Source organism: Diabrotica virgifera, chromosome 5 (genome assembly GCF_917563875.1).
Source record: "Diabrotica virgifera virgifera chromosome 5, PGI_DIABVI_V3a".
In the NCBI taxonomy this organism is placed as follows: domain Eukaryota; kingdom Metazoa; phylum Arthropoda; class Insecta; order Coleoptera; family Chrysomelidae; genus Diabrotica; species Diabrotica virgifera.
In genome coordinates, this window is record NC_065447.1 from 154822667 (window position 1) to 154847458 (window position 24792).

Here is a 24792-nt window from a genome sequence, read left to right on the forward strand (position 1 = left end):
TCTATAGGTGTTGATTAAATAAAATTAAATTCAATTAAAATTAAATAAAAAAGTAAATTAAAATTAAATGACATTGAATAAACGTAAATAAAAACAAATAAAACTGAATAAAATTAAATACAAATAAATAAAATCATATTAACTTAAAAACAATTAAAGCTAAAAAAAATTAAATAAAAATAATAAATAAATTAAAAAATAATAATAAAATTAAATAAAAGAAAATATAGTCTAATAAAAATATTAAAAAATAACGGTCGAAGATAGAAAAGTGAACATTTAGGGTTGTATTTACCTTTGCCTTCCACATCACACAAAATTAAGAAAAAACAGTTTGACCAAAAAAATAAAAAAATATTTTAGGGGGGCAGCCCCCGTTACGACGTACGGATATGAAAAATACATAACAACCTATTCTCGGTCCGGTCAAATATACGTGGAAAATTTCATAAAAAGCTATTCAGTCGTTCTCGAGTTATGTGATGGTAACTGTCACGACTTTGTTTTGTTTATATAGATGTAAAATATTTAAATGGCCATTAAAAAATAACGGTTAGTGATAGAAAAGTGAAAATTTAGGGTTGTATGTATCTTTACGTTCCACATCATATGAAATTAAAAAAAAAAGAGTTTGTCTGAAAAAAATAGAAATAAATATAAGGGTGGCAAGCCCCCTTAAGACGCACGGGTATGAAATATAGATAACAACCTACTCCCGGTCGCGTATTTACGTTTCCGTGTTCATTTCAAGACAGGGTAGTTTTGAAATAGGCACGGGAACGGTGGAGCTTATATGCTTCCAAACACGTGTGCATTTCAAGACGTTTTATTCTGAAATGCGCACTGGTTTGTAAAAAAACTTGGCGCGTAAAATTATCACAAATACGTGTATGTTAAATTGTAACGTTATTTTATTTTACTTGAACTGTTTATCACAAATGGCTCCTATCTGCAGAATAACAAATATCATTCGTTGGATCTGTCGAAACAAAACAATTTTGTTACCAAAGTTTTCTTCTATTTTTTTTTAACTCTTCAAAAAACTCAAAGTAGTACCAAAATATCCTGTATTAAAGTAAACTATTATAATACGTAAACATTTTTTAGTAATGCACAATATAACTTTATAGGTCTGGATCCCGCGTATGAAAAAAAAGTTGATTAATAGCAAGCTGAAAATTTGTTAATAGCTTAAGGGTGTCTAGTCGGACAAACTTTGATGTATGGGAACACTGGAACAGGGGAAGTTTTAATTGTGGAACAGGTTAAAAATTTGGAACGTCAGACCATGAAAAGGTCCCATGTATTTTGTCGGACAGAACTTCCAATTGATATTTGTTACCCTTTCATTAAACTCTCATGCAAAAATCAGACTGCTATTTGTCACCTGTCATAATTACTTTCATTTGACATGTTCTACGTGTTCCACTCATTAAAATGCCCAGTTGGTGATAAATAACAGTCTCAGTTTTGCAGGACAGTTTAATGAAAGGGTATCTAACAAATAAATTGGATGTTCTGTCCGACAAAATACATGGGACGTCTTCGTAGTCTGACGTTCCAAATTTTTAACCTATTCCACAATTAAAACTTCCCCTGTTTTAGTGTTCCCATACATTAAAGTTTGTCCGGCTAGACACCCTTAAGCTATTAAAAAATTGTCAGCTTGCTATTATACAGCTTTTTTTTTCATACGAGGGATCCAGACCTATTAGTATTCTATTAAAAAATTATTTTGGTTTCAGCTGAAAAATTATTGTTTAGCTGTTTGAAAAGCAACAGTATAATTTTATTATGCTGTGATTGACTTGTATATAAAATTACAGCTATAGGTAATGCACGAATGCTACCTTAATATAAAAGTTACGCACGTGTTAGTTTGATCACATTATGATCCACTTGTATCGATGAATACCATTTCATCAGCTAACCCAGCTTCTAAGTAAACTCTTTGCATTATTGGAGTAACCAAAACACAAATATAGAATCTTCCTTAACAAACAATCTTATAGATACTTATATTTGCCTTACAATTGAAGTTTCTAGTAGCTCCTTTTATTCTGTTTTTGACTTGTTCTTTTCTGTTAGCTGACAAACATATAGGTATCTTGCGGAACTCAAATCGTATACTTAGGTGTAGGATAGAGCCTCTTCATTATCCAATTTATTTTGGTTTCTGCAGAAAATTTGTTAATAATAGGTATAAGAACAAATCCACAAATGCCATCGTAGTTTCCGGTATAAGATAACGAACACTGAACTTTGCACTTATAGTTACTGTTTTCTTCAAATGAGTTTTGTTCAAACAACAGAATTTCAAAATCTTGCGAGATATTAGTAAAACCACTTTTAAACTGCTCCATCACGTTTAAATTGATGTAAATACACAACACAACCCTCAAAGCCAAGTTGATAAACAGCAACTTGCAACGAATAGACCTAGTTCTACAACGGTTCTACGCACTTGTTTGTAGCATTCCAACGACACATGTTTCGGTACAAACCCGTGCACATTTCGTCGGTTGGCTCTTTCAAATCAACACCTTTTTGGAATTAAGTATGTATTACCGTTTCGGTGTTTATTTCAAAACCGCACTGTCTTGAAATGAACACGTAAACGGAAATACGCCTCCCGGTCCGGTCGAGTATACTTGCAAACTTTCATAAAAATCGGTCAAGTCGTTTCGGAGGAGTATGGCAACAAACACTGTAAAAAGAGCATTTTATACATATCGCTGTAAAAATTTTGGTGGCTACTAAAATGACAATATAAAACCGTATAAACCTTCCCTGAACTTTCACAAATAATTCAACATCAAAATTAGAAAAATCGGTCCAGCCATTCTCGAGTTTTAGCGAGACTAACGCACAGCAATTGATTTTTATATATAAAACTAGCTGACCCGGCAGACTTCGTACTGCCTCAATAGATAAGAACAAACTTTTGTAAACAATAAACTTAAAATAAACAAAAGGAATTCGTAATTAATAAACAAAAAATGCTCGATGTGAATGAGTTTTTATTATTATTTTTAATGAATTACACATAATGTTTGAAGTAATAAAGTTTAGTTAGAAAAATTTTGCAGTGCAACAGTTGCAATCTTAAATTTGTTTTTCTTATAATGAATATAACAGCTTTATTTTATTTACATTCAAAAAAACCCTGTATTTATAATTGGGTTCGGGGTTGTCCAACTATATAGGTGTTGAAAAATAAAATAAAATTAAAATTAAATATCATTAAATAAAATAAAACAAAATATCATAAAATTGAATAAAAGTCAATAAAAATAAATAAAACTGAATAAACTTAAATAAAAATAATAAATACATTTAAAAAAATAATAAAATTAAAAAAAAATAAATAGAATCTAATAAAAATAATTAAAATTTAATAAAATGAAACAAAATTAATTAAAATTAAATAAACTTTTATAATTTGCTGCTTGTTCTTTTCGTTTGCTCAGAACTTTTCTTCTGCTTGCCGTTCGTCAGAAAAGTTCGGTAGAGATATTTTTTGAAAGTTTCGAAAAATTAATAAATTCATATTTTGCCCAAATTAAGTCCAAAAGTTAAACAGTTGCACTTTACTTCGATGAAATTTGTTGCTCGTTCTTCTTCTGTCTTAATATTTCTAAGGCTTAAGATATTGTATTTTGGACACCGATTGAGCTAGAAAAAAAATTTAGTAAGGTTCTATTCGGAGCAAGGAGTACACCGAATTAATTTCGTATTTTTCACGTCACTATTGTGAGAGTTATGACGTCACACGCAACCCCCTTATGACGTAGAGGTATAAAATATCGACATAAACCTACTCCAAGTCCGGTCGAACATAGCTGCCAAATTTCATAAAAATCGGTCAAGTCGTTTCGGAGGAGTATGGCAACAAACACTGTAAAAAGAGCATTTTATACATATAGCTGTAAAAATTTTGGTGGCTACCAAAATGACAATATAAAACCGTATAAACCTTCCCTGAACTTCCACAAATAATTCAACATCAAAATTAGCCAAATCGGTCCACACATTCTCGAGTTTTAGCGAGACTAACGCACAGCAATAGATTTTTATATATAAGATGCAAAACTTTAGATGGCTATTAAAAAATAACGGTCGAAGATAGAAAAGTGAAAATTTAGGGTTGTATTTACCTTTGCCTTCCACATCACATAAAATTAAGAAAAAACAGTTTGACCAAAAAAATAAAAAAATATTTTAGGGGGGCAGCCCCCGTTACGACGTACGGATATGAAAAATACATAACAACCTATTCTCGGTCCGGTCAAATACACGTGGAACATTTCATAAAAATATATTCAGTCGTTCTCGAGTTATGTGTTGGTAACTGTCACGACTTTCTTTTGTTTATATAGATGTAAAATATTTAAATGGCCATTAAAAAATAACGGTTAGCGCTGGAAAAGTGAAAATTTAGGGTTGTATGTATCTTTACGTTCCACATCATATGAAATTAAAAAAAAAGAGTTTCTCTGAAAAAATAGAAATAAATATAAGGGTCGCAAGCCCCCTTAAGACGCACGGGTATGAAATATAGATAACAACCTACTACCGGTCCGGTCGAGTACACTTGCAAACTTTCATAAAAATGGGTCAAGTCGTTTCGGAGGAGTATGGCAACAAACACTGTAAAACGAGCATTTTATACATATAGCTGTAAAAATTTTGGTGGCTACTAAAATGACAATATAAAACCGTATAAACCTTCCCTGAACTTCCACAAATAATTCAACATCAAAATTAGCCAAATCGGTCCACACATTCTCGAGTTTTAGCGAGACTAACGCACAGCAATAGATTTTTATATATAAGATGCAAAACTTTAGATGGCTATTAAAAAATAACGGTCGAAGATAGAAAAGTGAAAATTTAGGGTTGTATTTACCTTTGCCTTCCACATCACATAAAATTAAGAAAAAACAGTTTGACCAAAAAAAAAATATTTTAGGGGGGCAGCCCCCGTTACGACGTACGGATATGAAAAATACATAACAACCTATTCTCGGTCCGGTCAAATACACGTGGAACATTTCATAAAAATATATTCAGTCGTTCTCGAGTTATGTGTTGGTAACTGTCACGACTTTCTTTTGTTTATATAGATGTAAAATATTTAAATGGCCATTAAAAAATAACGGTTACCGCTGGAAAAGTGAAAATTTAGGGTTGTATGTATCTTTACGTTCCACATCATATGAAATTAAAAAAAAAAGAGTTTCTCTGAAAAAATAGAAATAAATATAAGGGTGGCAAGCCGCCTTAAGACGCACGGGTATGAAATATAGATAACAACCTACTACCGGTCCGGTCGAGTACACTTGCAAACTTTCATAAAAATCGGTCAAGTCGTTTCGGAGGAGTATGGCAGCAAACACTGTAAAAAGAGCATTTTATACATATAGCTGTAAAAATTTTGGTGGCTACTAAAATGACAATATAAAACCGTATAAACCTTCCCTGAACTTCCACAAATAATTCAACATCAAAATTAGCCAAATCGGTCCACACATTCTCGAGTTTTAGCGAGACTAACGCACAGCAATAGATTTTTATATATAAGATGCAAAACTTTAGATGGCTATTAAAAAATAACGGTCGAAGATAGAAAAGTGAAAATTTAGGGTTGTATTTACCTTTGCCTTCCACATCACATAAAATTAAGAAAAAACAGTTTGACCAAAAAAATTAAAAAATATTTTAGGGGGGCAGCCCCCGTTATGACGTACGGATATGAAAAATACATAACAACCTATTCTCGGTCCGGTCAAATACACGTGGAACATTTCATAAAAATATATTCAGTCGTTCTCGAGTTATGTGTTGGTAACTGTCACGACTTTCTTTTGTTTATATAGATGTAAAATATTTAAATGGCCATTAAAAAATAACGGTTAGCGCTGGAAAAGTGAAAATTTAGGGTTGTATGTATCTTTACGTTCCACATCATATGAAATTAAAAAAAAAAGAGTTTCTCTGAAAAAATAGAAATAAATATAAGGGTGGCAAGCCCCCTTAAGACGCACGGGTATGAAATATAGATAACAACCTACTACCGGTCCGGTCGAGTACACTTGCAAACTTTCATAAAAATCGGTCAAGTCGTTTCGGAGGAGTATGGCAACAAACACTGTAAAAAGAGCATTTTATACATATAGCTGTAAAAATTTTGGTGGCTACTAAAATGACAATATAAAACCGTATAAACCTTCCCTGAACTTCCACAAATAATTCAACATCAAAATTAGCCAAATCGGTCCACACATTCTCGAGTTTTAGCGAGACTAACGCACAGCAATAGATTTTTATATATAAGATGCAAAACTTTAGATGGCTATTAAAAAATAACGGTCGAAGATAGAAAAGTGAAAATTTAGGGTTGTATTTACCTTTGCCTTCCACATCACATAAAATTAAGAAAAAACAGTTTGACCAAAAAAATAAAAAAATATTTTAGGGGGGCAGCCCCCGTTACGACGTACGGATATGAAAAATACATAACAACCTATTCTCGGTCCGGTCAAATACACGTGGAACATTTCATAAAAATATATTCAGTCGTTCTCGAGTTATGTGTTGGTAACTGTCACGACTTTCTTTGGTTTATATAGATGTAAAATATTTAAATGGCCATTAAAAAATAACGGTTAGAGCAGGAAAAGTGAAAATTTAGGGTTGTATGTATCTTTACGTTCCACATCATATGAAATTAAAAAAAAAAAGAGTTTCTCTGAAAAAATAGAAATAAATATAAGGGTGGCAAGCCCCCTTAAGACGCACGGGTATGAAATATAGATAACAACCTACTACCGGTCCGGTCGAGTACACTTGCAAACTTTCATAAAAATCGGTCAAGTCGTTTCGGAGGAGTATGGCAACAAACACTGTAAAAAGAGCATTTTATACATATAGCTGTAAAAATTTTGGTGGCTACTAAAATGACAATATAAAACCGTATAAACCTTCCCTGAACTTCCACAAATAATTCAACATCAAAATTAGCCAAATCGGTCCACACATTCTCGAGTTTTAGCGAGACTAACGCACAGCAATAGATTTTTATATATAAGATGCAAAACTTTAGATGGCTATTAAAAAATAACGGTCGAAGATAGAAAAGTGAAAATTTAGGGTTGTATTTACCTTTGCCTTCCACATCACATAAAATTAAGAAAAAACAGTTTGACCAAAAAAATAAAAAAATATTTTAGGGGGGCAGCCCCCGTTACGACGTACGGATATGAAAAATACATAACAACCTATTCTCGGTCCGGTCAAATACACGTGGAACATTTCATAAAAATATATTCAGTCGTTCTCGAGTTATGTGTTGGTAACTGTCACGACTTTCTTTGGTTTATATAGATGTAAAATATTTAAATGGCCATTAAAAAATAACGGTTAGAGCAGGAAAAGTGAAAATTTAGGGTTGTATGTATCTTTACGTTCCACATCATATGAAATTAAAAAAAAAAAGAGTTTCTCTGAAAAAATAGAAATAAATATAAGGGTGGCAAGCCCCCTTAAGACGCACGGGTATGAAATATAGATAACAACCTACTACCGGTCCGGTCGAGTACACTTGCAAACTTTCATAAAAATCGGTCAAGTCGTTTCGGAGGAGTATGGCAACAAACACTGTAAAAAGAGCATTTTATACATATAGCTGTAAAAATTTTGGTGGCTACTAAAATGACAATATAAAACCGTATAGACCTTCCCTGAACTTCCACAAATAATTCAACATCAAAATTAGCCAAATCGGTCCACACATTCTTGAGTTTTAGCGAGACTAACGCACAGCAATAGATTTTTATATATAAGATGCAAAACTTTAGATGGCTATTAAAAAATAACGGTCGAAGATAGAAAAGTGAAAATTTAGGGTTGTATTTACCTTTGCCTTCCACATCACATAAAATTAAGAAAAAACAGTTTGACCAAAAAAATAAAAAAATATTTTAGGGGGGCAGCCCCCGTTACGACGTACGGATATGAAAAATACATAACAACCTATTCTCGGTCCGGTCAAATACACGTGGAACATTTCATAAAAATATATTCAGTCGTTCTCGAGTTATGTGTTGGTAACTGTCACGACTTTCTTTTGTTTATATAGATGTAAAATATTTAAATGGCCATTAAAAAATAACGGTTAGCGCTGGAAAAGTGAAAATTTAGGGTTGTATGTATCTTTACGTTCCACATCATATGAAATTAAAAAAAAAAGAGTTTCTCTGAAAAAATAGAAATAAATATAAGGGTGGCAAGCCCCCTTAAGACGCACGGGTATGAAATATAGATAACAACCTATTACCGGTCCGGTCGAGTACACTTGCAAACTTTCATAAAAATCGGTCAAGTCGTTTCGGAGGAGTATGGCAACAAACACTGTAAAAAGAGCATTTTATACATATAGCTGTAAATATTTTGGTGGCTACTAAAATGACAATATAAAACCGTATAAACCTTCCTTGAACTTCCACAAATAATTCAACATCAAAATTAGCCAAATCGGTCCACACATTCTCGAGTTTTAGCGAGACTAACGCACAGCAATAGATTTTTATATAAAAGATGCAAAACTTTAGATGGCTATTAAAAAATAACGGTCGAAGATAGAAAAGTGAAAATTTATGGTTGTATTTACCTTTGCCTTCCACATCACATAAAATTAAGAAAAAACAGTTTGACCAAAAAAATTAAAAAATATTTTAGGGGGGCAGCCCCCGTTATGACGTACGGATATGAAAAATACATAACAACCTATTCTCGGTCCGGTCAAATACACGTGGAACATTTCATAAAAATATATTCAGTCGTTCTCGAGTTATGTGTTGGTAACTGTCACGACTTTCTTTTGTTTATATAGATGTAAAATATTTAAATGGCCATTAAAAAATAACGGTTAGCGCTGGAAAAGTGAAAATTTAGGGTTGTATGTATCTTTACGTTCCACATCATATGAAATTAAAAAAAAAAGAGTTTCTCTGAAAAAATAGAAATAAATATAAGGGTGGCAAGCCCCCTTAAGACGCACGGGTATGAAATATAGATAACAACCTACTACCGGTCCGGTCGAGTACACTTGCAAACTTTCATAAAAATCGGTCAAGTCGTTTCGGAGGAGTATGGCAACAAACACTGTAAAAAGAGCATTTTATACATATAGCTGTAAAAATTTTGGTGGCTACTAAAATGACAATATAAAACCGTATAAACCTTCCCTGAACTTCCACAAATAATTCAACATCAAAATTAGCCAAATCGGTCCACACATTCTCGAGTTTTAGCGAGACTAACGCACAGCAATAGATTTTTATATATAAGATGCAAAACTTTAGATGGCTATTAAAAAATAACGGTCGAAGATAGAAAAGTGAAAATTTAGGGTTGTATTTACCTTTGCCTTCCACATCACATAAAATTAAGAAAAAACAGTTTGACCAAAAAAATAAAAAAATATTTTAGGGGGGCAGCCCCCGTTACGACGTACGGATATGAAAAATACATAACAACCTATTCTCGGTCCGGTCAAATACACGTGGAACATTTCATAAAAATATATTCAGTCGTTCTCGAGTTATGTGTTGGTAACTGTCACGACTTTCTTTGGTTTATATAGATGTAAAATATTTAAATGGCCATTAAAAAATAACGGTTAGAGCAGGAAAAGTGAAAATTTAGGGTTGTATGTATCTTTACGTTCCACATCATATGAAATTAAAAAAAAAAAGAGTTTCTCTGAAAAAATAGAAATAAATATAAGGGTGGCAAGCCCCCTTAAGACGCACGGGTATGAAATATAGATAACAACCTACTACCGGTCCGGTCGAGTACACTTGCAAACTTTCATAAAAATCGGTCAAGTCGTTTCGGAGGAGTATGGCAACAAACACTGTAAAAAGAGCATTTTATACATATAGCTGTAAAAATTTTGGTGGCTACTAAAATGACAATATAAAACCGTATAAACCTTCCCTGAACTTCCACAAATAATTCAACATCAAAATTAGCCAAATCGGTCCACACATTCTCGAGTTTTAGCGAGACTAACGCACAGCAATAGATTTTTATATATAAGATGCAAAACTTTAGATGGCTATTAAAAAATAACGGTCGAAGATAGAAAAGTGAAAATTTAGGGTTGTATTTACCTTTGCCTTCCACATCACATAAAATTAAGAAAAAACAGTTTGACCAAAAAAATAAAAAAATATTTTAGGGGGGCAGCCCCCGTTACGACGTACGGATATGAAAAATACATAACAACCTATTCTCGGTCCGGTCAAATACACGTGGAACATTTCATAAAAATATATTCAGTCGTTCTCGAGTTATGTGTTGGTAACTGTCACGACTTTCTTTGGTTTATATAGATGTAAAATATTTAAATGGCCATTAAAAAATAACGGTTAGAGCAGGAAAAGTGAAAATTTAGGGTTGTATGTATCTTTACGTTCCACATCATATGAAATTAAAAAAAAAAAGAGTTTCTCTGAAAAAATAGAAATAAATATAAGGGTGGCAAGCCCCCTTAAGACGCACGGGTATGAAATATAGATAACAACCTACTACCGGTCCGGTCGAGTACACTTGCAAACTTTCATAAAAATCGGTCAAGTCGTTTCGGAGGAGTATGGCAACAAACACTGTAAAAAGAGCATTTTATACATATAGCTGTAAAAATTTTGGTGGCTACTAAAATGACAATATAAAACCGTATAGACCTTCCCTGAACTTCCACAAATAATTCAACATCAAAATTAGCCAAATCGGTCCACACATTCTTGAGTTTTAGCGAGACTAACGCACAGCAATAGATTTTTATATATAAGATGCAAAACTTTAGATGGCTATTAAAAAATAACGGTCGAAGATAGAAAAGTGAAAATTTAGGGTTGTATTTACCTTTGCCTTCCACATCACATAAAATTAAGAAAAAACAGTTTGACCAAAAAAAAAATATTTTAGGGGGGCAGCCCCCGTTACGACGTACGGATATGAAAAATACATAACAACCTATTCTCGGTCCGGTCAAATACACGTGGAACATTTCATAAAAATATATTCAGTCGTTCTCGAGTTATGTGTTGGTAACTGTCACGACTTTCTTTTGTTTATATAGATGTAAAATATTTAAATGGCCATTAAAAAATAACGGTTAGCGCTGGAAAAGTGAAAATTTAGGGTTGTATGTATCTTTACGTTCCACATCATATGAAATTAAAAAAAAAGAGTTTCTCTGAAAAAATAGAAATAAATATAAGGGTGGCAAGCCCCCTTAAGACGCACGGGTATGAAATATAGATAACAACCTACTACCGGTCCGGTCGAGTACACTTGCAAACTTTCATAAAAATGGGTCAAGTCGTTTCGGAGGAGTATGGCAACAAACACTGTAAAAAGAGCATTTTATACATATAGCTGTAAAAATTTTGGTGGCTACTAAAATGACAATATAAAACCGTATAAACCTTCCCTGAACTTCCACAAATAATTCAACATCAAAATTAGCCAAATCGGTCCACACATTCTCGAGTTTTAGCGAGACTAACGCACAGCAATAGATTTTTATATATAAGATGCAAAACTTTAGATGGCTATTAAAAAATAACGGTCGAAGATAGAAAAGTGAAAATTTAGGGTTGTATTTACCTTTGCCTTCCACATCACATAAAATTAAGAAAAAACAGTTTGACCAAAAAAATAAAAAAATATTTTAGGGGGGCAGCCCCCGTTACGACGTACGGATATGAAAAATACATAACAACCTATTCTCGGTCCGGTCAAATACACGTGGAACATTTCATAAAAATATATTCAGTCGTTCTCGAGTTATGTGTTGGTAACTGTCACGACTTTCTTTTGTTTATATAGATGTAAAATATTTAAATGGCCATTAAAAAATAACGGTTAGCGCTGGAAAAGTGAAAATTTAGGGTTGTATGTATCTTTACGTTCCACATCATATGAAATTAAAAAAAAAAGAGTTTCTCTGAAAAAATAGAAATAAATATAAGGGTGGCAAGCCCCCTTAAGACGCACGGGTATGAAATATAGATAACAACCTACTACCGGTCCGGTCGAGTACACTTGCAAACTTTCATAAAAATCGGTCAAGTCGTTTCGGAGGAGTATGGCAACAAACACTGTAAAAAGAGCATTTTATACATATAGCTGTAAATATTTTGGTGGCTACTAAAATGACAATATAAAACCGTATAAACCTTCCTTGAACTTCCACAAATAATTCAACATCAAAATTAGCCAAATCGGTCCACACATTCTCGAGTTTTAGCGAGACTAACGCACAGCAATAGATTTTTATATAAAAGATGCAAAACTTTAGATGGCTATTAAAAAATAACGGTCGAAGATAGAAAAGTGAAAATTTAGGGTTGTATTTACCTTTGCCTTCCACATCACATAAAATTAAGAAAAAACAGTTTGACCAAAAAAATAAAAAAATATTTTAGGGGGGCAGCCCCCGTTACGACGTACGGATATGAAAAATACATAACAACCTATTCTCGGTCCGGTCAAATACACGTGGAACATTTCATAAAAATATATTCAGTCGTTCTCGAGTTATGTGTTGGTAACTGTCACGACTTTCTTTTGTTTATATAGATGTAAAATATTTAAATGGCCATTAAAAAATAACGGTTAGCGCTGGAAAAGTGAAAATTTAGGGTTGTATGTATCTTTACGTTCCACATCATATGAAATTAAAAAAAAAGAGTTTCTCTGAAAAAATAGAAATAAATATAAGGGTGGCAAGCCCCCTTAAGACGCACGGGTATGAAATATAGATAACAACCTACTACCAGTCCGGTCGAGTACACTTGCAAACTTTCATAAAAATCGGTCAAGTCGTTTCGGAGGAGTATGGCAACAAACACTGTAAAAAGAGCATTTTATACATATAGCTGTAAAAATTTTGGTGGCTACTAAAATGACAATATAAAACCGTATAAACCTTCCCTGAACTTCCACAAATAATTCAACATCAAAATTAGCCAAATCGGTCCACACATTCTCGAGTTTTAGCGAGACTAACGCACAGCAATAGATTTTTATATATAAGATGCAAAACTTTAGATGGCTATTAAAAAATAACGGTCGAAGATAGAAAAGTGAAAATTTAGGGTTGTATTTACCTTTGCCTTCCACATCACATAAAATTAAGAAAAAACAGTTTGACCAAAAAAATAAAAAAATATTTTAGGGGGGCAGCCCCCGTTACGACGTACGGATATGAAAAATACATAACAACCTATTCTCGGTCCGGTCAAATACACGTGGAACATTTCATAAAAATATATTCAGTCGTTCTCGAGTTATGTGTTGGTAACTGTCACGACTTTCTTTTGTTTATATAGATGTAAAATATTTAAATGGCCATTAAAAAATAACGGTTAGCGCTGGAAAAGTGAAAATTTAGGGTTGTATGTATCTTTACGTTCCACATCATATGAAATTAAAAAAAAAAAGAGTTTCTCTGAAAAAATAGAAATAAATATAAGGGTGGCAAGCCGCCTTAAGACGCACGGGTATGAAATATAGATAACAACCTACTACCGGTCCGGTCGAGTACACTTGCAAACTTTCAAAAAAATCGGTCAAGTCGTTTCGGAGGAGTATGGCAACAAACACTGTAAAAAGAGCATTTTATACATATAGCTGTAAAAATTTTGGTGGCTACTAAAATGACAATATAAAACCGTATAAACCTTCCCTGAACTTCCACAAATAATTCAACATCAAAATTAGCCAAATAGGTCCACACATTCTCGAGTTTTAGCGAGACTAACGCACAGCAATAGATTTTTATATATAAGATGCAAAACTTTAGATGGCTATTAAAAAATAACGGTCGAAGATAGAAAAGTGAAAATTTAGGGTTGTATTTACCTTTGCCTTCCACATCACATAAAATTAAGAAAAAACAGTTTGACCAAAAAAATAAAAAAATATTTTAGGGGGGCAGCCCCCGTTACGACGTACGGATATGAAAAATACATAACAACCTATTCTCGGTCCGGTCAAATACACGTGGAACATTTCATAAAAATATATTCAGTCGTTCTCGAGTTATGTGTTGGTAACTGTCACGACTTTCTTTTGTTTATATAGATGTAAAATATTTAAATGGGCATTAAAAAATAACGGTTAGCGCTGGAAAAGTGAAAATTTAGGGTTGTATGTATCTTTACGTTCCACATCATATGAAATTAAAAAAAAAAGAGTTTCTCTGAAAAAATAGAAATAAATATAAGGGTGGCAAGCCCCCTTAAGACGCACGGGTATTAAATATAGATAACAACCTACTACCGGTCCGGTCGAGTACACTTGCAAACTTTCATAAAAATCGGTCAAGTCGTTTCGGAGGAGTATGGCAACAAACACTGTAAAAAGAGCATTTTATACATATAGCTGTAAAAATTTTGGTGGCTACTAAAATGACAATATAAAACCGTATAAACCTTCCCTGAACTTCCACAAATAATTCAACATCAAAATTAGCCAAATCGGTCCACACATTCTCGAGTTTTAGCGAGACTAACGCACAGCAATAGATTTTTATATATAAGATGCAAAACTTTAGATGGCTATTAAAAAATAACGGTCGAAGATAGAAAAGTGAAAATTTAGGGTTGTATTTACCTTTGCCTTCCACATCACATAAAATTAAGAAAAAACAGTTTGACCAAAAAAATAAAAAAATATTTTAGGGGGGCAGCCCCCGTTACGACGTACGGATATGAAAAATACATAACAACCTATTCTCGGTCCGGTCAAATACACGTGGAACATTTCATAAAAATATATTCAGTCGTTCTCGAGTTATGTGTTGGTAACTGTCACGACTTTCTTTTGTTTATATAGATGTAAAATATTTAAATGGCCATTAAAAAATAACGGTTAGCGCTGGAAAAGTGAAAATTTAGGGTTGTATGTATCTTTACGTTCCACATCATATGAAATTAAAAAAAAAGAGTTTCTCTGAAAAAATAGAAATAAATATAAGGGTGGCAAGCCGCCTTAAGACGCACGGGTATGAAATATAGATAACAACCTACTACCGGTCCGGTCGAGTACACTTGCAAACTTTCATAAAAATCGGTCAAGTCGTTTCGGAGGAGTATGGCAGCAAACACTGTAAAAAGAGCATTTTATACATATAGCTGTAAAAATTTTGGTGGCTACTAAAATGACAATATAAAACCGTATAAACCTTCCCTGAACTTCCACAAATAATTCAACATCAAAATTAGCCAAATCGGTCCACACATTCTCGAGTTTTAGCGAGACTAACGCACAGCAATAGATTTTTATATATAAGATGCAAAACTTTAGATGGCTATTAAAAAATAACGGTCCAAGATAGAAAAGTGAAAATTTAGGGTTGTATTTACCTTTGCCTTCCACATCACATAAAATTAAGAAAAAACAGTTTGACCAAAAAAATAAAAAAATATTTTAGGGGGGCAGCCCCCGTTATGACGTACGGATATGAAAAATACATAACAACCTATTCTCGGTCCGGTCAAATACACGTGGAACATTTCATAAAAATATATTCAGTCGTTCTCGAGTTATGTGTTGGTAACTGTCACGACTTTCTTTTGTTTATATAGATGTAAAATATTTAAATGGCCATTAAAAAATAACGGTTAGCGCTGGAAAAGTGAAAATTTAGGGTTGTATGTATCTTTACGTTCCACATCATATGAAATTAAAAAAAAAAGAGTTTCTCTGAAAAAATAGAAATAAATATAAGGGTGGCAAGCCCCCTTAAGACGCACGGGTATGAAATATAGATAACAACCTACTACCGGTCCGGTCGAGTACACTTGCAAACTTTCATAAAAATCGGTCAAGTCGTTTCGGAGGAGTATGGCAACAAACACTGTAAAAAGAGCATTTTATACATATAGCTGTAAAAATTTTGGTGGCTACTAAAATGACAATATAAAACCGTATAAACCTTCCCTGAACTTCCACAAATAATTCAACATCAAAATTAGCCAAATCGGTCCACACATTCTCGAGTTTTAGCGAGACTAACGCACAGCAATAGATTTTTATATATAAGATGCAAAACTTTAGATGGCTATTAAAAAATAACGGTCGAAGATAGAAAAGTGAAAATTTAGGGTTGTATTTACCTTTGCCTTCCACATCACATAAAATTAAGAAAAAACAGTTTGACCAAAAAAATAAAAAAATATTTTAGGGGGGCAGCCCCCGTTACGACGTACGGATATGAAAAATACATAACAACCTATTCTCGGTCCGGTCAAATACACGTGGAACATTTCATAAAAATATATTCAGTCGTTCTCGAGTTATGTGTTGGTAACTGTCACGACTTTCTTTGGTTTATATAGATGTAAAATATTTAAATGGCCATTAAAAAATAACGGTTAGAGGAGGAAAAGTGAAAATTTAGGGTTGTATGTATCTTTACGTTCCACATCATATGAAATTAAAAAAAAAAAGAGTTTCTCTGAAAAAATAGAAATAAATATAAGGGTGGCAAGCCCCCTTAAGACGCACGGGTATGAAATATAGATAACAACCTACTACCGGTCCGGTCGAGTACACTTGCAAACTTTCATAAAAATCGGTCAAGTCGTTTCGGAGGAGTATGGCAACAAACACTGTAAAAAGAGCATTTTATACATATAGCTGTAAAAATTTTGGTGGCTACTAAAATGACAATATAAAACCGTATAGACCTTCCCTGAACTTCCACAAATAATTCAACATCAAAATTAGCCAAATCGGTCCACACATTCTTGAGTTTTAGCGAGACTAACGCACAGCAATAGATTTTTATATATAAGATGCAAAACTTTAGATGGCTATTAAAAAATAACGGTCGAAGATAGAAAAGTGAAAATTTAGGGTTGTATTTACCTTTGCCTTCCACATCACATAAAATTAAGAAAAAACAGTTTGACCAAAAAAAAAATATTTTAGGGGGGCAGCCCCCGTTACGACGTACGGATATGAAAAATACATAACAACCTATTCTCGGTCCGGTCAAATACACGTGGAACATTTCATAAAAATATATTCAGTCGTTCTCGAGTTATGTGTTGGTAACTGTCACGACTTTCTTTTGTTTATATAGATGTAAAATATTTAAATGGCCATTAAAAAATAACGGTTAGCGCTGGAAAAGTGAAAATTTAGGGTTGTATGTATCTTTACGTTCCACATCATATGAAATTAAAAAAAAAGAGTTTCTCTGAAAAAATAGAAATAAATATAAGGGTGGCAAGCCCCCTTAAGACGCACGGGTATGAAATATAGATAACAACCTACTACCGGTCCGGTCGAGTACACTTGCAAACTTTCATAAAAATCGGTCAAGTCGTTTCGGAGGAGTATGGCAACAAACACTGTAAAAAGAGCATTTTATACATATAGCTGTAAAAATTTTGGTGGCTACTAAAATGACAATATAAAACCGTATAAACCTTCCCTGAACTTCCACAAATAATTCAACATCAAAATTAGCCAAATCGGTCCACACATTCTCGAGTTTTAGCGAGACTAACGCACAGCAATAGATTTGTATATATAAGATGGAAAATTTTAGATGGCTATTAAAAAATAACGGTCGAAGATAGAAAAGTGAAAATTTAGGGTTGTATTTACCTTTGCCTTCCACATCACATAAAATTAAGAAAAAACAGTTTGACCAAAAAAACAAAAAAAATATTTTAGGGGGGCAGCCCCCGTTACGACGTACGGATATGAAAAATACATAACAACCTATTCTCGGTCCGGTCAAATACACGTGGAACATTTCATAAAAATATATTCAGTCGTTCTCGAGTTATGTGTTGGTAACTGTCACGACTTTCTTTTGTTTATATAGATGTAAAATATTTAAATGGCCATTAAAAAATAACGGTTAGCGCTGGAAAAGTGAAAATTTAGGGTTGTATGTATCTTTACGTTCCACATCATATGAAATTAAAAAAAAAGAGTTTCTCTGAAAAAATAGAAATAAATATAAGGGTGGCAAGCCCCCTTAAGACGCACGGGTATGAAATATAGATAACAACCTACTACCGGTCCGGTCGAGTACACTTGCAAACTTTCATAAAAATCGGTCAAGTCGTTTCGGAGGAGTATGGCAACAAACACTGTAAAAAGAGCATTTTATACATATAGCTGTAAAAATTTTGGTGGCTACTAAAATGACAACATAAAACCGTATAAACCTTCCCTGAACTTCCACAAATAATTCAACATCAAAATTAGCCAAATCGGTCCACACATTCTCGAGTTTTAGCGAGACTAACGCACAGCAATAGATTTGTATATATAAGATGGAAAATTTTAGATGGCTATTAAAAAATAACGGTCGAAGATAGAAAAGTGAAAATTTAGGGTTGTATTTACCTTTGCCTTCCACATCACACAAAATTAAGAAAAAACAGTTTGACCAAAAAAATAAAAAAATATTTTAGGGGGGCAGCCCCCGTTACGACGTACGGATATGAAAAATACATAACAACCTATTCTCGGTCCGGTCAAATACACGTGGAACATTTCATAAAAATATATTCAGTCGTTCTCGAGTTATGTGTTGGTAACTGTCACGACTTTCTTTTGTTTATATAGATGTAAAATATTTAAATGGCCATTAAAAAATAACGGTTAGCGCTGGAAAAGTGAAAATTTAGGGTTGTATGTATCTTTACGTTCCACATCATATGAAATTAAAAAAAAAGAGTTTCTCTGAAAAAATAGAAATAAATATAGGGGTGGCAAGCCCCCTTAAGACGCACGGGTATGAAATATAGATAACAACCTACTACCGGTCCGGTCGAGTACACTTGCAAACTTTCATAAAAATCGGTCAAGTCGTTTCGGAGGAGTATGGCAACAAACACTGTAAAAAGAGCATTTTATACATATAGCTGTAAAAATTTTGGTGGCTACTAAAATGACAATATAAAACCGTATAAACCTTCCCTGAACTTCCACAAATAATTCAACATCAAAATTAGCCAAATCGGTCCACACATTCTCGAGTTTTAGCGAGACTAACGCACAGCAATAGATTTGTATATATAAGATGGAAAATTTTAGATGGCTATTAAAAAATAACGGTCGAAGATAGAAAAGTGAAAATTTAGGGTTGTATTTACCTTTGCCTTCCACATCACATAAAATTAAGAAAAAACAGTTTGACCAAAAAAACAAAAAAAATATTTTAGGGGGGCAGCCCCCGTTACGACGTACTGATATGAAAAATACATAACAACCTATTCTCGGTCCGGTCAAATACACGTGGAACATTTCATAAAAATATATTCAGTCGTTCTCGAGTTCTGTGTTGGTAACTGTCACGACTTTCTTTTGTTTATATAGATGTAAAATATTTAAATGGCCATTAAAAAATAACGGTTAGCGCTGGAAAAGTGAAAATTTAGGGTTGTATGTATCTTTACGTTCCACATCATATGAAATTAAAAAAAAAGAGTTTCTCTGAAAAAATAGAAATAAATATAAGGGTGGCAAGCCCCCTTAAGACGCACGGGTATGAAATATAGATAACAACCTACTACCGGTCCGGTCGAGTACACTTGCAAACTTTCATAAAAATCGGTCAAGTCGTTTCGGAGGAGTATGGCAACAAACACTGTAAAAAGAGCATTTTATACATATAGCTGTAAAAATTTTGGTGGCTACTAAAATGACAACATAAAACCGTATAAACCTTCCCTGAACTTCCACAAATAATTCAACATCAAAATTAGCCAAATCGGTCCACACATTCTCGAGTTTTAGCGAGACTAACGCACAGCAATAGATTTGTATATATAAGATGGAAAATTTTAGATGGCTATTAAAAAATAACGGTCGAAGATAGAAAAGTGAAAATTTAGGGTTGTATTTACCTTTGCCTTCCACATCACACAAAATTAAGAAAAAACAGTTTGACCAAAAAAATAAAAAAATATTTTAGGGGGGCAGCCCCCGTTACGACGTACGGATATGAAAAATACATAACAACCTATTCTCGGTCCGGTCAAATACACGTGGAACATTTCATAAAAATATATTCAGTCGTTCTCGAGTTATGTGTTGGTAACTGTCACGACTTTCTTTTGTTTATATAGATGTAAAATATTTAAATGGCCATTAAAAAATAACGGTTAGCGCTGGAAAAGTGAAAATTTAGGGTTGTATGTATCTTTACGTTCCACATCATATGAAATTAAAAAAAAAGAGTTTCTCTGAAAAAATAGAAATAAATATAGGGGTGGCAAGCCCCCTTAAGACGCACGGGTATGAAATATAGATAACAACCTACTACCGGTCCGGTCGAGTACACTTGCAAACTTTCATAAAAATCGGTCAAGTCGTTTCGGAGGAGTATGGCAACAAACACTGTAAAAAGAGCATTTTATACATATAGCTGTAAAAATTTTGGTGGCTACTAAAATGACAATATAAAACCGTATAAACCTTCCCTGAACTTCCACAAATAATTCAACATCAAAATTAGCCAAATCGGTCCACACATTCTCGAGTTTTAGCGAGACTAACGCACAGCAATAGATTTGTATATATAAGATGGAAAATTTTAGATGGCTATTAAAAAATAACGGTCGAAGATAGAAAAGTGAAAATTTAGGGTTGTATTTACCTTTGCCTTCCACATCACATAAAATTAAGAAAAAACAGTTTGACCAAAAAAACAAAAAAAATATTTTAGGGGGGCAGCCCCCGTTACGACGTACTGATATGAAAAATACATAACAACCTATTCTCGGTCCGGTCAAATACACGTGGAACATTTCATAAAAATATATTCAGTCGTTCTCGAGTTATGTGTTGGTAACTGTCACGACTTTCTTTTGTTTATATAGATGTAAAATATTTAAATGGCCATTAAAAAATAACGGTTAGCGCTGGAAAAGTGAAAATTTAGGGTTGTATGTATCTTTACGTTCCACATCATATGAAATTAAAAAAAAAGAGTTTCTCTGAAAAAATAGAAATAAATATAAGGGTGGCAAACCCCCTTAAGACGCACGGGTATGAAATATAGATAACAACCTACTACCGGTCCGGTCGAGTACACTTGCAAACTTTCATAAAAATCGGTCAAGTCGTTTCGGAGGAGTATGGCAACAAACACTGTAAAAAGAGCATTTTATACATATAGCTGTAAAAATTTTGGTGGCTACTAAAATGACAATATAAAACCGTATAAACCTTCCCTGAACTTCCACAAATAATTCAACATCAAAATTAGCCAAATCGGTCCACACATTCTCGAGTTTTAGCGAGACTAACGCACAGCAATAGATTTGTATATATAAGATGGAAAATTTTAGATGGCTATTAAAAAATAACGGTCGAAGATAGAAAAGTGAAAATTTAGGGTTGTATTTACCTTTGCCTTCCACATCACACAAAATTAAGAAAAAACAGTTTGACCAAAAAAATAAAAAAATATTTTAGGGGGGCAGCCCCCGTTACGACGTACGGATATGAAAAATACATAACAACCTATTCTCGGTCCGGTCAAATACACGTGGAACATTTCATAAAAATATATTCAGTCGTTCTCGAGTTATGTGTTGGTAACTGTCACGACTTTCTTTTGTTTAAAAAGATGTAAAATATTTAAATGGCCATTAAAAAATAACGGTTAGCGCTGGAAAAGTGAAAATTTAGGGTTGTATGTATCTTTACGTTCCACATCATATGAAATTAAAAAAAAAGAGTTTCTCTGAAAAAATAGAAATAAATATAAGGGTGGCAAGCCCCCTTAAGACGCACGGGTATGAAATATAGATAACAACCTACTACCGGTCCGGTCGAGTACACTTGCAAACTTTCATAAAAATCGGTCAAGTCGTTTCGGAGGAGTATGGCAACAAACACTGTAAAAAGAGCATTTTATACATATAGCTGTAAAAATTTTGGTGGCTACTAAAATGACAATATAAAACCGTATAAACCTTCCCTGAACTTCCACAAATAATTCAACATCAAAATTAGCCAAATCGGTCCACACATTCTCGAGTTTTAGCGAGACTAACGCACAGCAATAGATTTGTATATATAAGATGGAAAATTTTAGATGGCTATTAAAAAATAACGGTCGAAGATAGAAAAGTGAAAATTTAGGGTTGTATTTACCTTTGCCTTCCACATCACATAAAATTAAGAAAAAACAGTTTGACCAAAAAAACAAAAAAAATATTTTAGGGGGGCAGCCCCCGTTACGACGTACGGATATGAAAAATACATAACAACCTATTCTCGGTCCGGTCAAATACACGTGGAACATTTCATAAAAATATATTCAGTCGTTCTCGAGTTATGTGTTGGTAACTGTCACGACTTTCTTTTGTTTATATAGATGTAAAATATTTAAATGGCCATTAAAAAATAACGGTTAGCGCTGGAAAAGTGAAAATTTAGGGTTGTATGTATCTTTACGTTCCACATCATATGAAATTAAAAAAAAAGAGTTTCTCTGAAAAAATAGAAATAAATATAAGGGTGGCAAGCCCCCTTAAGACGCACGGGTATGAAATATAGATAACAACCTACTACCGGTCCGGTCGAGTACACTTGCAAACTTTCATAAAAATCGGTCAAGTCGTTTCGGAGGAGTATGGCAACAAACACTGTAAAAAGAGCATTTTATACATATAGCTGTAAAAATTTTGGTGGCTACTAAAATGACAACATAAAACCGTATAAACCTTCCCTGAACTTCCACAAATAATTCAACATCAAAATTAACCAAATCGGTCCACACATTCTCGAGTTTTAGCGAGACTAACGCACAGCAATAGATTTGTATATATAAGATGGAAAATTTTAGATGGCTATTAAAAAATAACGGTCGAAGATAGAAAAGTGAAAATTTAGGGTTGTATTTACCTTTGCCTTCCACATCACACAAAATTAAGAAAAAACAGTTTGACCAAAAAAATAAAAAAATATTTTAGGGGGGCAGCCCCCGTTACGACGTACGGATATGAAAAATACATAACAACCTATTCTCGGTCCGGTCAAATACACGTGGAACATTTCATAAAAATATATTCAGTCGTTCTCGAGTTATGTGTTGGTAACTGTCACGACTTTCTTTTGTTTATATAGATGTAAAATATTTAAATGGCCATTAAAAAATAACGGTTAGCGCTGGAAAAGTGAAAATTTAGGGTTGTATGTATCTTTACGTTCCACATCATATGAAATTAAAAAAAAAAGAGTTTCTCTGAAAAAATAGAAATAAATATAAGGGTGGCAAGCCCCCTTAAGACGCACGGGTATGAAATATAGATAACAACCTACTACCGGTCCGGTCGAGTACACTTGCAAACTTTCATAAAAATCGGTCAAGTCGTTTCGGAGGAGTATGGCAACAAACACTGTAAAAAGAGCATTTTATACATATAGCTGTAAAAATTTTGGTGGCTACTAAAATGACAATATAAAACCGTATAAACCTTCCCTGAACTTCCACAAATAATTCAACATCAAAATTAGCCAAATCGGTCCACACATTCTCGAGTTTTAGCGAGACTAACGCACAGCAATAGATTTGTATATATAAGATGGAAAATTTTAGATGGCTATTAAAAAATAACGGTCGAAGATAGAAAAGTGAAAATTTAGGGTTGTATTTACCTTTGCCTTCCACATCACACAAAATTAAGAAAAAACAGTTTGACCAAAAAAATATAAAAATATTTTAGGGGGCAGCCCCCGTTACAACGTACGGATATGAAAAATACATAACAACCTATTCTCGGTCCGGTCAAATACACGTGGAACATTTCATAAAAATATATTCAGTCGTTCTCGAGTTATGTGTTGGTAACTGTCACGACTTTCTTTTGTTTATATAGATGTAAAATATTTAAATGGCCATTAAAAAATAACGGTTAGCGCTGGAAAAGTGAAAATTTAGGGTTGTATGTATCTTTACGTTCCACATCATATGAAATTAAAAAAAAAGAGTTTCTCTGAAAAAATAGAAATAAATATAAGGGTGGCAAGCCCCCTTAAGACGCACGGGTATGAAATATAGATAACAACCTACTACCGGTCCGGTCGAGTACACTTGCAAACTTTCATAAAAATCGGTCAAGTCGTTTCGGAGGAGTATGGCAACAAACACTGTAAAAAGAGCATTTTATACATATAGCTGTAAAAATTTTGGTGGCTACTAAAATGACAATATAAAACCGTATAAACCTTCCCTGAACTTCCACAAATAATTCAACATCAAAATTAGCCAAATCGGTCCACACATTCTCGAGTTTTAGCGAGACTAACGCACAGCAATAGATTTGTATATATAAGATGGAAAATTTTAGATGGCTATTAAAAAATAACGGTCGAAGATAGAAAAGTGAAAATTTAGGGTTGTATTTACCTTTGCCTTCCACATCACACAAAATTAAGAAAAAACAGTTTGACCAAAAAAATAAAAAAATATTTTAGGGGGGCAGCCCCCGTTACGACGTACGGATATGAAAAATTTTATACATATCGCTGTAAAAATTTTGGTGGCTACTAAAATGACAATATAAAACCGTATAAACCTTCCCTGAACTTCCACAAATAATTCAACATCAAAATTAGAAAAATTGGTCCAGCCATTCTCGAGTTTTAGCGAGACTAACGCACAGGAATTGATTTTTATATATAAGATAATTCACGTCCCACCTGCTCAGCGCGGTAGCTATGTCTCTTTTT

At 33.4% G+C, this 24792-nt stretch overlaps 1 long non-coding RNA gene across 3 annotated transcripts; it reads right to left on the bottom strand.

Annotated features, from left to right (window-relative positions):
• Positions 1 to 200: 200 nt before the first annotated feature.
• LOC126885182 (uncharacterized) lies at positions 201 to 24493 on the bottom strand. Of its 3 annotated transcripts, XR_007698325.1 has the most exons (5): positions 20825 to 21073; positions 15560 to 16312; positions 8788 to 9540; positions 5774 to 6526; positions 201 to 411 (listed from the first exon to the last, which is right to left on the bottom strand). It is a non-coding gene; the product is annotated as an uncharacterized LOC126885182 (long non-coding RNA). The 3 variants fall into 3 exon arrangements; XR_007698324.1 differs by lacking the exons at positions 201 to 411; positions 5774 to 6526; positions 8788 to 9540; positions 20825 to 21073 and adding exons at positions 9716 to 10294; positions 23834 to 24493; XR_007698323.1 differs by lacking the exons at positions 201 to 411; positions 5774 to 6526; positions 8788 to 9540 and adding an exon at positions 9716 to 10294.
• Positions 24494 to 24792: the final 299 nt, after the last annotated feature.